Consider the following 14,853-nt stretch of genomic DNA (forward strand, 5'->3'; position numbering starts at 1 on the left):
GGGCTCGAACTCACAAACCGCAAGATCATGACCTGAGCCGAAGTCAGACGCCTACCGAAAGAGCCACCCAGGGACCCCAACCCACCCTGACTTTTTTCACCATTGATTCATTTGCCTATCCCTAAGCTTAAGACAAGTGGAACCTACTAGTGTGTGTCTAGCTTTAGACCTTCAGTGTAAGAATATTTTTATTTGGGGACATTTTAAATTATTATTTTCTCAGGTTACTCTTTTTACCTGGAAATAATTTCTTACTTATAAAAAGTTGTAAAGGTAAAAACAGTACGGAGAATACCACATACCTTTCACCAGGATTCACCAATTAACATTTCACCCTCTTTGCTTTATCATTTGTGCATATGCCCGCTCACTGTCTCTCTCTCTCTACACACACACACACACACACACACCTTTTTTCTGACTTGAGAGTAACATCTATCATGGCCCTTTATCCCTACTTCATTGTGTATTTCCTAAGAATAGACATTCTCTGTTGCAAACATAGCTGTCAATTTCATGAGTTTCTGAGAGAACAGTTACCTAACATACGGCCCATATTTCAGTTTTCTTAGGTGACCTAACCATGTCCTTTGTAGCAGTCCCTCCCTCCCTCCAGTGCAGGGTCCAGTATAGGGTCAGGTATTGCATTTAGTTGTCCTCTTTGGGCTCATTTGTCATTTTTATGACACCACCATTTTGGAAGAATACCACGGCCATCATCTGTCTTTTTGATAAAGAGTCCCACATTTTGGGGGTACCTGGCTGGTTCAGTCAGTAGAGCATGTGACCCTTGATCTCAGAGTCATGAGTTCAAGCCCAACGTTGGGTGTGGAGCCTGTTTTTTTAAAAAAAAAACTGTTAAAAAGAAAAAGAGTCCCACAGTTTGTGTTTATCTGGTGCTTTATGGGTCCTCAGCTGAAAGACTGCAGAGGTGGCATGGTCTTGGGGTATCACCCATCTGTCCTTCATAAGTGATGTTAACTGTCATCACTGAGTCCAGGTGTTACTTGATTTCCCCACTGTATAATTACTGTTTTGTCTTTTTTCCTCCCTTGCAATGTAGAAGAAGTCTGTGGGGACACAGTTGAAGAGCACGCAAATATCCTGCTCATGAAAATTAAAATCTATCGCCTCTAGACTGAACACCTGCTGATTCTTGCCTCATCTGTTCTTTATGATGGTTGCAAATTGACTTTCCAACTCCAGCAGGCCCTCAGCATTTTACCAGAGGCAAGAGCCTTCCCTCTCCCGCATTTATCTATTTATTATCGATATGGATTCCTGTATTCCCAGCAGTTTTTTTGCTTAACTAACGATCGTCCGTGTCGAGTGCTGGTGATTTCGGCTCTTCGTGTTAAGTTTCTCAAACCCCACAACGGCCGCATGGCGGAGTACCACTGTTACCTCCACTTTATAGTTGAGGAAAGTCGTGGAGAGGTAACCTGGCCATGGTCACGCAGCTGCAAAGTGCTGGGATATGAAGCCAGGCCGGCTGGCCCGAGTCCACGCTTTTCAGGCCACCTCCTATCCGGCCCTCCAGCCTGGCATCCATTCCTCCAACTCCCCACCAGCCATGAGAACCGTCCACGGTGCCCTGAGGAGACAGAGAACAGTCCTCCGACGGGGCTTCCCGGGACTCAGCAGGAGCGTGTGGCTTTCTGACCAGGACACTCAGAGCTCTCTGGGCCACCCAGCCGGGAATAGCTCCCTTCCAGAGCCCAGGGACTCCCCCTGTGAGGGAAGCCAGGGACACAGAATCTCTGAGCCCTCTAAGGCCCCCATGGCAGGCACGGCATCTTTGCTAACCTGCCCTGAGAGCAAAGGTTTCCTGGAGATTTCTCGGAATCATTCCAGAATCTCCCACGCCTCCTTGTTCTGTGCTGGGTCACAGTGCAGGGTGGGGGAGATGGTTAAGATGCTAAACAGAGCTTTGGAATCAGAAACAGAGAACTAGGGGCGCCTGGGTGGCTCAGTTGGTTAAGCGTCCCACTCTTGACTTCGGCTCAGGTCACGATCTCACAATTTTTGAGTTCAAACTCTAAATCGAGCTCTGTGCTGATTACCGGGAGCCTGCTTGGGATTCTGTCTCTCCTTCTCTCTGCCCCTCCCCTGCGGGCGCTCTCTTTCTCTCAAAATAAATATATAAACTTAAAAAAAAAAAAAAAAAAAAGGAAAGAAAGAAAGAAAGATAAGACTAGCTGTTCCAGTGACTGACCATCGCCCCAGGGAGGATCTCGGAATCCGAGCTTTCTCGCCTGTCAACTGCAGGGAGACGGTGAAACCAAGGGGGAGACTGTATGCGGTACGCCCGCGCAGTGCTCCGGCCACCCAGCGGCTGGTGTAGGGCCCCTTGCTCCCCTTCACGGGTCTGGCACCTGCACTGTGCACAGCAGCCGAGCAACACCCCCATCCCTGAGGACAAGCCCCACAGCTTCGGAGCGGGAAGGCGCCGGCCCCAGAGCTCAGCCAGCCGTGGGCTGGAGTCCACCAGGAGATGACCTGGATGGAAGAGCAGGGGCAGGGCAGAGGCTCTGAGCCACACATGTCCCCCCTCCCCGGAAGTGCCACAGCTCCCCGAGCCCTTCACTGCCACTCAGAAAAGGTCAGAAGCCCCAGACGTGGCCTCTGCTGAGAGCGCCAACCTGAAAGTCCCTCACCGTACTCATTTTCATGGGTTGCCGGCCAGAGGCCATACAGACGATGGCAGAGAGACCGTCAGAGCCGGGAGGAAGCTGGAAACTGAGGCACAGTGGGAGGAAGCAACTTTGACCCAGGTCACGAGCCACCGGGTGGCCAGGCTGATGGTGGAGACGGAGACCTGCTCAGAGCCCAGAGGAGGCACGTGCAGGAGTCCCAGGGCTGGCACAGGCAGCCAAATCCCCTCCCAGGAGCTCGCCCTCCCTTGGCACCTTGAGGGACCTAGCTCTGAGTCCCCTGAGGGCCCGGCTCTGTTAGCACAGGGCCTAGCCCATGGCCTTGTGCGCCAGGCCCGGCAGCACAGAAAACTCTTGAACTCCTGAAGGCAGAGGATTTTCTCTGTCCTTGAATCGCCAGGGTGGCAGGTGGGGCTGGTCATTACCTGTCTTACAGGCAGGAGCCTACGTGATAGAAGAGAGGACACGGACGATGAAGGAGGTGGCGGGAGGGACCCAGAGCCCCTCAGGTAGAGAAGGAAGCAAAGACAAGGCTTTTCCAGAAGCCAGCATGGGACACCATGCTCTCTGCCCCCCGCTCACCCAGATCGGAAAACCCCTTTGCATTGGGCTTTTCAGAGCTAAAGTCATTTCCCAGGGTATTGTAACCCCCACGTGACACAGGACATCAAGGCTCAGGGAGGCTGAGCACCTTGTGGAAGCGGGCTCAGCAAAGGAGGCTGCTTCTGGCGACTGATATTGGAGGCCCTGTGCTGGCTGGTTTCTCACAATAACCCATTTTGCAGATAAGGAAGCTGAGCCTCAGATTCCTGGTGATGACACAGATTCTCTGACTCTACTTCGGCTTCCCCGAATGCTTCAATTAAAATTAAGAGCCTGACTTTTGTGCTGCTGTGTTCGACTCTCATTGTCTAGTTTAGAATCCTGATAAACTGGGTTAGCCAGGATCCTCCAGCCTTGGTATCCGATCAGATTCGTCATCCTCCACCACCCCCCAGGTGGGGTCTGCTCACCCTGGCCTGACTGCAGCAAGAATCCTGGGAGGTCGGTTCAGCCTCACTCACCCCTGATAACCTCCTCTTTGTAATTTCCGCCCACTGATCCCCCCCCGCCCCCCGCCTCTGCTCCTTGGCTATCAATTCGCACGTGTCCACGCTGCACTTGGGATCAAGCCGGTTCTGCACTGCAGTCTCTTCTCTGGTGTAACAGTCCCGAATAAAATCTGTTTTTACTGCTTTCATCACTGACCAGCTCTGATTTTTCTTTGACGGGGCCCAGTAAGTGGTGAAGGCAGGACAATTCCTAAATCCCCAGAACCCTGTGTTTCGTCCCACAACGCTGAGGGGTAAGGCCAAGGCCAGAGTTGGTCTCCATCCACCGGCCCTTCAGCCCCTGCAAGGGAATCATGACAAGCAGGTGTCACTGAGCAACTCACTAAGGGCCGGGCCCCGAGCTGAGGGCAACGTAGCCTCGACTGTCAATACAGCCTCACTTCAGAGATGGGGACTGAGGCTCCAAGCTGCTAAGTCACCCCTTCTCCCCACCTGCCACTGGGGACCACTGGTCCTGCCTCACTTTCTCCAGAGGGGGTTGGACTAGGATTTCTCTCTCTCTGGCCTCTTGACTCCATCCCTGGGCCTGGGAGGCCAGGGGCCTGAAGAACGACTGGTGCTCATGAGAGCGGGACAGAGGAGGGGGTGTCTTCCGACGACGTCCCTGCCACAGGTCTGCTGGGCATGACATGAAGACCAGTTGCGGCCCAGCCTTGGAGCAAATCCCCACAACTCCTGGCCTAGAGACAGCAGTGCTGCCTGAGTTCCCAGCTGTCATCTCCAAGTCCACCACGGGGCCGGCCTCTCCAGGGTCCACGGTGCTCTCCAAGCCACTCTGCTGACAGACAGTGATGCCCCCTCGGGTGCAGAGCCGGGATTAGGCGTGGCTCCTTGCCTTGAGTCAACTGTTCAAGCCGTATAAGCAGCTTGGAGGAAGGCGCAGTGGGGCCAGCAGACCGTGTCAAAAACAGCAGAGTCGACGAACCGGAGCAGCCAAGCTAGGAAGCGGCAAGCCCAAGGGGCCAACTAGAAGTTTCCGGATAAGGCTTAAAGAGGAAAATGTATGCTCACAGCTTCCTGAGGAGAGACAGAGACGGCTGCGGGGTGGAGCAGGATCTGAAGTGATCTGCATTTTGTGGATGGGGAAACAGAAACCTGGAGAGGTTAAGTACGCTTCCCGAGGCCACCAAGGCACATCGGCATCACGGAGGTAACAGAAGCCATTCTCTGGACTTCGGCGTATCTGGAGAGGAAGAGGGCCTCGACTCTCCCCTCTCCCGTGGGCCATGCTCTCGTTACCATTTGGCGATGTCCTGCTGGCCCTCATATTCCAGCTCAGGCTGCCTCCTGTCATTCTCTACGGTGTACAACCAAACTCCCGTAACACTTCACACCAGACGCGTACTGTGGATCCTGTTCTGAGACCGATGGATATGTTTGTTCACCCTGCAAATGCGATACCTAGCACAGTGCCCACAGGGTGCTCAACAACTATGTGCTGGGTGAATGAATGAATGAATGAATGTTCTGCCTCCTAAACTAGCTCCTAAGTTCTTTCAGGCTTGGGACCGCGCTGGGCTCCACTGTCACCACCACTTGCTTAAGCAACTCTGACCGCAGTACATTCAAGCGTTGGGGCCCTTCCCCTGGCCTGACCCATTCTGTGCACATATTCCAGGCAGGACCAGGCGTCTGTGGACCAAGGTTGTTACAGGTCGCAGGCCCTTTAGCACCAGCCATCCAATTTAGAAAATGAGAAAACACTGATGAGCAAAACCAAAATCAGCCATGTCCCACCATCTGGAGCCAATCACCTTTAGCGTGTTAGTACGTGGCCTTACGGCACCTTCGGTATGCATGTGCGTGTAAGGAGCTCAAAAATGGCCTCCTAGATGCTATGCCATAACGTGCTTTTCTCGATGACGGATTGTAAACAGCTTTTCAGGTTGCCAGTCAGCGACATTTTTCTGACTACATGGCCGCCCGTGGTACGGAGAGGGACACTCAAGTTGTTTTCGACCTGCAGTATGACAGATAACGAACAGGCAGAGTCCGCAAGGCATTCTGGGGATACCTCGCCTCTCAGCCTGTGACTGCAGAATGTAGGATGGGAGTTCCAGAATCCTTATTTTTAAAAAATGTTTTATTTATTTATTTTGAGAGAGAGAGAGAACATGCAAGCAGGGGAGGGGCAGAGAGAGAGGGAGAAAGAGAATCCCAAGCAGGCACTGCACCGTCAGCACAGGGCCCCACGGAGAGCTTGATCTCATGAGCCACGAGATCACGACCTGAGCTGAAACCAACGGACTCAGCCACTCAGAGGCCCCTAGAGTACTTTTATGAAGCCAGAATGACGCTCCTCTGACTCTCCCAGGGCCCCCGGTGCATGGCTGTGATGGTGATGAGCTTCCACGGTGAGGCCTAAAGCCACACGGAGGCCCGTGGTAGAGAAGGAGGACCCCACCCTGGCCTCAACACCGGGAGTGCAGCGTGGGTGGGGCACAGTCCACTGCACCTTCCTGTCACCTCACCGGGCTGCAGTGGTGCCTCCAGGCCCTGTCTGACCCTCCTCCTCCCGCTGCAGACAGCCATCCCAGACTCTTGTCTCTGTCTGTGGCAGCTTGCAGTAATCAATAAAAGCGGACTCAGAGTGGGCAGTATTTAGAGGAAATTACTTCCCTGAGGTCAGCTTGACCTTACTTCGCTAATCATTAGCACCACCGACTGGCAAACTTGTTCTGTGCCAGAAGGACCCGCTAGAGACAGGATGATAAACACAAGCACTCCGGAGGGGTCTTCTACATACATGTGGCACCCACGGTCTAAAAGGACCCTGAGAGGAGAAGGGGTCTGGGCCCAGAGAAGTGGCAAAAGGTATTGAGGGAGCCGCCCAGCACAGAGAGAACCCAGCAGGGACCAGCAGCCTCGGATTCTTGCTTTGGGTGGGGCTGGGCCCCATGACATCTAAGGTCCCTTCTGGAATTAGGGTCCAGGGCTCCCTATCCTGGTGGCCCAGGGTACAAGTTCTCTGGCTTCCCTGGCAGCTTAGAAACTAAGCATGGCGCCTGTTGCCTGCCTCGGGCTGGAGCACACGGGAGAGTTTACACATGGCTGGCTGTCCCACCTCTGACCTGGATGATCTCCTTCTGGCCAGAATTCCTGATTTTCCAAGACCCTGAGGAGTGTGGAGTCTGCACCTTTGGGACACCTCCTCACAATGGCCTCGGAGGTGCTGGGTCAAGATGCAGGGGCAGCACCCCAGGCCAGGCACCTTAGGCCTATCGGCAGCGACCGGGAAGCCATCTTCGCCTCTCCAGGTGACTGTGGCCACATTCGTGCTCGAGAATCCAGGCTCGCCTGGCAGCCGGGCCTGTCCCCATTCCTCAGCCTTGACGCAACCCTTGGTGCCTGGAAACCTAATCGACTAAGATCAAGGATGTCGTGCTAAGCTCGGCAGAGCTTCGAGTCCCCACTCAAAATGCCACAAGAGACAAGGAGGCAAACTATGGTAACCTGGCAAGACAGGGAATTACGTCCGTAACAAGAAAGCACATTCACATGTGCATCCCTCACTCACGGCTGGGTCTGTCCCTCCAGAAGGCTTGGAAGGAGCCAGATGGGGACAGTGTCTGAGCCTACCCCTTCCCACAGAACCTTGGACCGAGCATCCTAGCAGGGGTGGGAGGCAGGGAGAGGGGTACAGGAAGAACACAGAAGCAGCCCCTGTCCTCAGGAGGCACAGAGGACGGTGCAGGCCCCTGGTGATCCTGCAAGCTGAGCTCCACAGCCCTCAGGGAACACTGTGTAGATCGGGGGTTCTGAGCCCCCTGCTGAAAGACAGGCCATCTGGGGGAGTGGACAGGGCAGGGACCCCCAGTTCTTAACCTCGGACCTGCCATTTAAAATTGTGCAACCTCGGGGGCATCTGGGTGGCTCCAACCTCGGGGTGCCTGGGTGGCTCAGTTGGTTTAGCATCCAACTCAATTTTGGTTCAGGTCATGATCTCATAGTTTGTGGGTTCGGGCCCCTTGTCAGTCTCTGGGCTGTCAGCCTCCTTGGGATTCTTTCCCTCTCTGCCTTCTGCATCCCCCAAGGATAAATAAACTTAAAAAAAAATAAATTTGTGCAACCTCAGGCAGGCCCCTTAACCTCCCTGAACCTCAACCTCTGATCTACAAAATGGTCCTCAGCCTCACGGGTTCACAGGGGCCATTATGGAGGGGACCATAATGCGCTCCCCACTCCCCAAGAGGGATAAGGTTACCAAGCTGTGGAGAATGTAGTAGGCACCTCAGGGAGAGGATGGGGAGCACGGAGTGTTTTAAGAATCTACTACTGTGGGGCGCCCAGGTTGGCTCAGTCGATTTAGCATCCGACTTTGGCCTCAGGTCATGATCTCAAGGTTCATGAGCTCGAGCCCCACATCAGGCTCTGTGCTGACGGCTCAGAGCCTGGAGCCTGCTTCGGATTCTGTGTCTCCCTCTCTCTCTGCCCCTCCCCTGCTCGTGCTGTCTCTCTCTCAAAAATAAATAAACATTAAAAAAAAAAAAAAAGAAGAAGAAGGCTCTCCACTACTGTGGTGCCAGACGGTAGGTTCTCTGGTGGTGAGCAGAGCAGAGGGTAACATGTAGACGTGTTAATCACTATAATAACGTACACCTAAAACTAACGTAATAATGACCATTAACTTCACATCTGATCCTCTCTAACAGATCTAACGGTGAGGTCCTCTGTACTCAAAAAAAAAAAAAAAAAGAAAGAAAGAAAGAAAGAAGGAAAGAAAGAAAGAAAGAATCCATTAATGAACCTAGACACGCTTTTTTTCCTCCTTCACAACAAGCTTCAGAGAAAGAGAAACAAAGGAGGAGAAAAGTCCCTGCTGTGATTCCCTCCTCCACGTCCCCAGGTTGGCCAGCAAAGGAGGGCTGACGAGCTTCTCCTCCCGCACACTCCTTGGCCCGGCTCTGATAGGCGATCAAAGACGGAGCATAACAATTCTCATAAATAAATAACACAGTCTTACTGGCTGCTCTGGAGACAGCTAAAAAGTAAATCAAATTGCCTGGCCCTTGCTTGGCATTTATCTTTCCGGTCAGACTTCCGGTCTTTGCTCTACTGTGCCTACTGTTCCTCCCTGCCGAAGTCTCTGTTCTCCCCCCACAACCCCCCCTCATGTGGGCCACTGGAAGGCCCCCCGCCTCCAGAGCCATGACCCCCGCTGCACCCACAACCCCAGGCTGGTCTCTTTTAGTTTTCTTCCAACTGCCTAAAGAATGACAATTCTGTTGTGGACTCTCCCTCCCTCCCTCCCTCAAGCTGGCTGTGTGCCTGTATCTAACACGGGCGTGGGGGACCAGAACTGTCCAACCTGCTGTGTGTATGGCAAGCGTCAGGCAGGGCAGGGGTGACCGGATATGCAGATAGGAGTATAATCACCTCCCCTAAAGGTTCTTCTCCCAGGGGTGGGGGCAGATGTGAAAATGGCTCCTTTGAAAATTCTCCTCCATGCTTGGAAACGAAGGTTGCTAATGCTAACTTTACAAACCCTTCTGCTCAGATTTAGGACCACTGTCAGAGAATTAAGACCTCCCTTACTATTGGAAAAAGAAGAAAAGCTCCTAAGATAACCACCAGGTTAGAAGCAGCTAGGTAGCCCCCGCCCCCACCTCCCAACCCCCAGGGAAACCAGCTTCTAGAAAAACAAAACAAGCTGAAGGTGGTAGTGGGAGAGAGTGGTCAAGACGCTAACAATAGCAAGGAAGTGGGGAGATGTGAGCCAGCGGTGTGCTGGCTAATGCTTAACAATCTACTCCCTGAGGTGGGAAAAATCCGATTTGTAGCATTTACTGTTTTGTTTTTGTTTTGTTTTTTTGTGGTGCAAATACTCCCACCGTGGCCAATTCCAAGCTACTAAGGTGAGGCCACTGAATCTGACCGTGCACCGCCAGCACCCTGCTGGAGAGCCGTGTTGAGCAGCCCACCCCAGCAGGACCGCAGGCCCCTGAGTGAAAGGTGCCAGAGCTCAGGCCAAGTCCCCATTTCAACTAGGATTCTCTGGCATAAACTTGTACCTTGGGAACGGGCCCACTGTTTTGTTATCCGTGCGTCCTCAGTTGCCTCTGGCTTATTGATAGAGTTCCCCCTGAAAATGCTAGATATGCGTGCTGTGCTACAGGGAGGAGAGAGGGTTCAGGGGCACTGGGGCAGTGGGGCCCCATGCTCAGGGTCCAGGGGACAGTCGGGTCAGTGTGAAAGGAGAACCCCAAGGGAAAGATGCAAGTCCACAGAGCTCACCCCTGCCACTCTCCCAGCCAAGCCCAGCGGTCAGGGCCAGGCTGTCGCTTTTCTCATCCTGATGTAGCTACAGACACACACAGAGACAGACACCGGGAGGAGGAGGGAGGTTGCGGCTTCCTCATGACGGAATGTGGGCACTGATGGAAGGTCCTGGCTCAGCGGTTCTATCACGCCTGCACACTGGAACCATCTGGGGAGCTTGAGAAAATCGTCAAGGCCCAAGCCCACCGTGAGAGATTCTGTTTTAACTGGCGTGGAGTGTGGTCTGGACATGAGGGTTTTTAAAAGCTCCCCAGATGGTGTGAATGGGCAGCTGGCTCGAGTGCTGCTGGACGTACGAATGAGGCTTGACGGGAGAATCCAGTGAAAGTACGCATACAGCCCTTCCGTCCTGGGATGCTGCCAGCTGTTCTGCTCTGTGAGGCAGAGCTTTCAGGAGCGGGGCTGACAGCCTACATGGTCTAGGGAATCCTGCCTCATCACCTTAGACCCTACTATGCACCCCAAGGGAGCTTCCTTCCAACCAAAGTTATGTGCTTCCGCTGTAACTCTGTTGTGGCTTTCTATCTCCCTGCAGCAAAAATCTCTCCCTATGCCGAGCACTGTCCTGAACAGCTGAAGTTCTGGAGCAAGACTGCTTGGGTTGGAACCCTGGCTCTCTGCCTAGGCAGCATGGCCATGGCCAAGGTACTTAACTTCCCTATGCCTTGGTTTCCTCCCCTGGGGAGAATAACTGTCTGCCTTATAAGATTGTCATGAGGATTAGCCAAGAGCATACTCAAAAAGTCGTTAGAGAGGATCAGATGTGAAGTTAATGGTCAGTGAGTTATCAGCTAGTGTAACTGGCCGTGCCACAAGCCCCAGGAGACTGGGGAACATGGCTTGTCCATCCCATCTGTCTCTAGCATAGTGCCTGCCACACAGCAAGCTGTTCAACCAAAAAAATGACCACTGGTGAATGAATGGACAGGTCCACTGCCTAAATTCATGCCTATGCTCCTGCAAGCCTCGTTCCCTGAGCTCTGAGGTTTGGAGCACAGGAGCTACTCTCCAGCACTCTGGACAGGGACAGAAGACTGGCTGGCTGCCCAGCGGAGCATGCAAGTGTTCTGTTTTAAACAAACGTCAAATAACTCTTTTCTTGCTGTTCGCCTGTGTGCCACCAACAGAATGCCAAGAGCATCTCGGGTAATTGGAGGTTTCAAGTAACCAAGGCTTTACTACCGTGTCTGGCACGGAGAATCCTATTCCATTTGGGCAGAGACCAAGTGTGTGAGAGGTCTTTTGGTCAGAGCTCCACTTGCTCGTTCCCTGTGGGCAGACACGTGAGCAGGGGTTGCAAACAGGAGCTCCCCCCCATCACATCTGGGGGCCATGTCTAACTTGCACTAATTGCTGCTAAAGCCTGTTTACTCCCAGCCTGTCCCACCTCCTGGCTCCACGGGCGGCCAGCACTCCCTGCGCTGTGTGACGATTACCTCCCCAAGCTGTTCGCCAGCTCGAGGGATGCGTGCACCACCGCTCGCTGCCCATGGGCACAGCCTGGTACTGTCACGCTGGACAAGGGCATTCTGGGAGACAGCATGAGTCTGCGGTGGCGCTCAGGCAAGCTGCCACCTTGAGGGCAAGTCATTCTCCTCCATGACCCCTGACAGTGCTTGGAGGGGAGGGGACAGGGTAAGGCTCCGACTGCTCTCAGCTAGCTGTGCTCAAGAGAAGTCTGAACCCAGTGCCCAGGGAGGGGACTGGCTACATTTTCCCCCAGACAGGTTTGGAGCCCTAGATCCAAGCTCAGGAGAAAAGGGTCCTCCCAGACCTGCCAGCCTTAAAGCCTGCACACAGTGGTCATTCCCTCTTCCCAGCTACTACCTTCCTGCCCGGAAGCAAGAGTGGGACCAGAAATGGCACAGCAGCCTGCTTCAGGGTGTGTGTGTGTCTGGTAGGGTAGGCGAGGTGGGTTCCTGGGGACCTGGGTAAGTGCTGCAATTCTCAGAATCCTCTGAGAATTTGGCAAACCTTTCTTGGCCAGCTGAGCCCTGCCCTGGATGCTGTGGCCCACTAATTAGCCTCTATCCAACCTTTTAGCAATGTCCCCTGCCTCCTCTGTCCTGGTCCCTGGGTAAGTGCAGGAGGCCCAGCAGGCTGGAGGGCAAGGAGTAGGGGAGGAGGCTGAGCAGGCAGCACGCAGTCAGGACTCCAGGCTGGCTGAATGGCAGGACAAGCAGCTGGTGGGAAGTGACCACAGTGGACCCTGACACCAGCTCCAAAGGGTGGAACCATCCTCCCCACTGTGCAGCAGGGATGAAACAGAGATGTGCAGAGGGGAGGGGACGTGTTCATGCCAACGATGTAAGTGGGGCTTTGGACCTGTGCCTTTTCTGCTATGAAACTCTGAGAGGCCAAAGGAGAGGAGGGACGACGGGAGCACGGTCAGGGTTGAGTGGAGTCCAATTCAGAGGCTCTTTACCTTGGAGGGGGCCCCAGCCCACCAGGAGAGGGGCAGAAGGAGGTGAAGAGGAGTCTGCCCTGACTTCTGCTTTTGTTATCACCATGGGGTGATATCACCCTTCTCTCCGGAGCGAAGACAGGCAGGCAGGCCTGGGGAAACTCTAAGAAGCCTTCCCTGCTTGTGGTTCAAGCTGCGTCTTGGGCCCAGGGGAAGTTCGGAGGGCAGCCGGCACTGAGAGATCAAGCACCTGCCCTGGAAAGCTAAGAGCCAAGCCCCCCACTTATGCCACTGCCCGGTCTGCCGGCAGGCAGGGCCTGGTGTCCAGACGCATTTGCTTTGGCCGAGATTCCCCACTTGCCGCCTCCTCATCGTATTGAGCGCCGGTGGGCCTGCAGGGTGGGCGGCATGCATGACCTCTCAAAGCCCTTGAGGCCTTGGCACAGTCTCTCCCTGGCCTGGCAGTTCCGATCAACCAGGACCGTGGCCTGGCTAAACCCCAAGTGGTACCAGGTGGAAAATGGAGGCGCTCACAAGATACAACCTGCTGATTTCACGAGTTACTTTTGCAGCTCTGGGCACAGCCCGCTGACAGAGCAGCGTGTTGCTCATCCCTATTCAGATTAGACCAGCCCCCACCCCCAACAGAGCCTGGCAGCTTCATGGAGGAGGAGGCCGGGAGGCCAACTTCTCAGCTTTGACCTGTCTCAGGGGCTGACAGGCCCTTCACGTCTACAGGAAGTACGTTTGCTAACCAGCCTCTTGCAAACCACCAGCTAATGAGGCCTTGCGGTGGGCCCTCTCCCAGGGCGAGCTTTCTCTACAGCTCCGGCCCTCTTTCCAGGGCTGAGTGAGGCCAGTGGGGGACAGCCATCCCTCTGCCACCCGCCAACTTGTTTACGGGTGCCTACCAGCCACGTGGCATCCGGCACCTGTTTCTGCACACAGCGACCCACCCCCTCCTCTCCCATCAAATGAAGACCGGACAGGCTCTGGAACACCAAAGACACATGGGCGGGGATGACCAAACACCTGGCTTAAAATCCCATCTCCACCACGTCCTTGTGCAGGCTGCGTCCCCTCTGTGAGCCTCTCTTCTCAGCTGTCAAGTGGTGATAACACCTCCTTTCCAGAAGACAGGCTTGAGCAAATTAAACGAGGTAAATTACAGAGGAGCTGTGCTAGGCGTGCTAGCTATGAGATTATGAGAAGTTTGTCTACTTTTGTCTCTTTAGATGAAATAGAGTATTATTTCCACTTCTGCTCTTCCAGGGTTTTCTCTGCTTAAAGAACATTTTCAGGGGGCACGGGGCAGGGGCGCCTGGGTGGCTCAGTTGGTTAAGTGTCCGACTTTGGCTCTGGTCATGATCTCATGGTTTGTGGGTTCAAGCCCCGCGTTGGGTTCTGTGATGACAGCTCAGAGCCTGGAGCCTGCTTCAGTTTCTGTGTCTCCCCCTCTCTCTATCCCTCCCCGGCTCGTGCTCTCTCTTTTTCTCTCTCAAAACTAAATAAATGTTAAAAAATAAAAAAAATAAAAACATTTTCTGGGGGCGCCTGGGTGGCTCAGTCGGTTGAGTGTCAGACTCTTGGTTTTAGTTCAGGTCAAGTGTCAGGCTCTGTGCTGATAGCACGGAGCCTGCTTGGGATTTTCTGTCTCCCTCTCTCTGTCCCTCCCCTGCTCACTCTCTCTCTCCCAAAATAAATAAATACACTTAAAAAAAAAATTTTTTTTTTCTGGGTTCTAGGGGAAGAACTAGTGAGACTTCCCTCTCTTCCCACTAGAGGGACAGGGGGCTGTGCGGTAGAGAAGGACCAGTCCCACTGGGTCCCCTCCTCCAGGAAGTCCTCCTCTGCCCACCTCCACGCCCACCACTCCCTCAGCGCTTCCACCCCACCCCCACACAGCAACCGGAGCCTGCAGAACCTCTCACAGCTGGGCAGCCTGCTAGAGCCCCCCAAGTGAATCAAAGTTGTGTTCCCTCTGCCCCTGTGACATTGACCAGTTTATTCTGTGCAACAGGGTGAGGCTGGAACAGCTGTGTGAACATCAAGGGAGGGCGATCCTGAGGTCTTGGCGGGCATCTGTGCCCCCAGCCTAGGAGGACAGCAGAGGCTGCGTTCTGGAGGACTTCTCTTGATGAAGGCCAGAGTGCCGCTGTGGCTCTCTGGAAGGATCTGTCTGCCCCTGCCTGTCAGAGAAGGGGGAGGACGCTAGGATACAGGGCCCAGGCCCCCTGTGACACACCGGGCCACAGCAGGGGTGCTGGTGACCCCTTAGGCCAGGCGTGCTCCCTCCGAATCCCCACGGCGCCCCCACTCCCATCCTTGTACTGCAGGACGAGCGTCCTGTACTTGTGGAAACCTTACGTCTGAGGGCTGGCGCATGGCCCGGATAAACTACAAC

General features: G+C 54.1%; 2 protein-coding genes across 4 annotated transcripts in view; both read right to left on the bottom strand.

The window, feature by feature from the left end:
• LRRC20 (leucine rich repeat containing 20) overlaps positions 1 to 14,853 on the bottom strand; it is an 87,129-nt gene that overhangs the window by 5,517 nt on the left and 66,759 nt on the right. The gene's annotated exons all lie outside the window — the stretch shown is intronic.
• Positions 1 to 14,853, bottom strand: part of PRF1 (perforin 1) — a 261,612-nt gene that overhangs the window by 61 nt on the left and 246,698 nt on the right. The window lies entirely within an intron of this gene.

This window comes from Panthera pardus, unplaced genomic scaffold (assembly GCF_024362965.1).
Source record: "Panthera pardus isolate Hobbes unplaced genomic scaffold, ASM2436296v1 HiC_scaffold_22, whole genome shotgun sequence".
Lineage (NCBI taxonomy): Eukaryota > Metazoa > Chordata > Mammalia > Carnivora > Felidae > Panthera > Panthera pardus.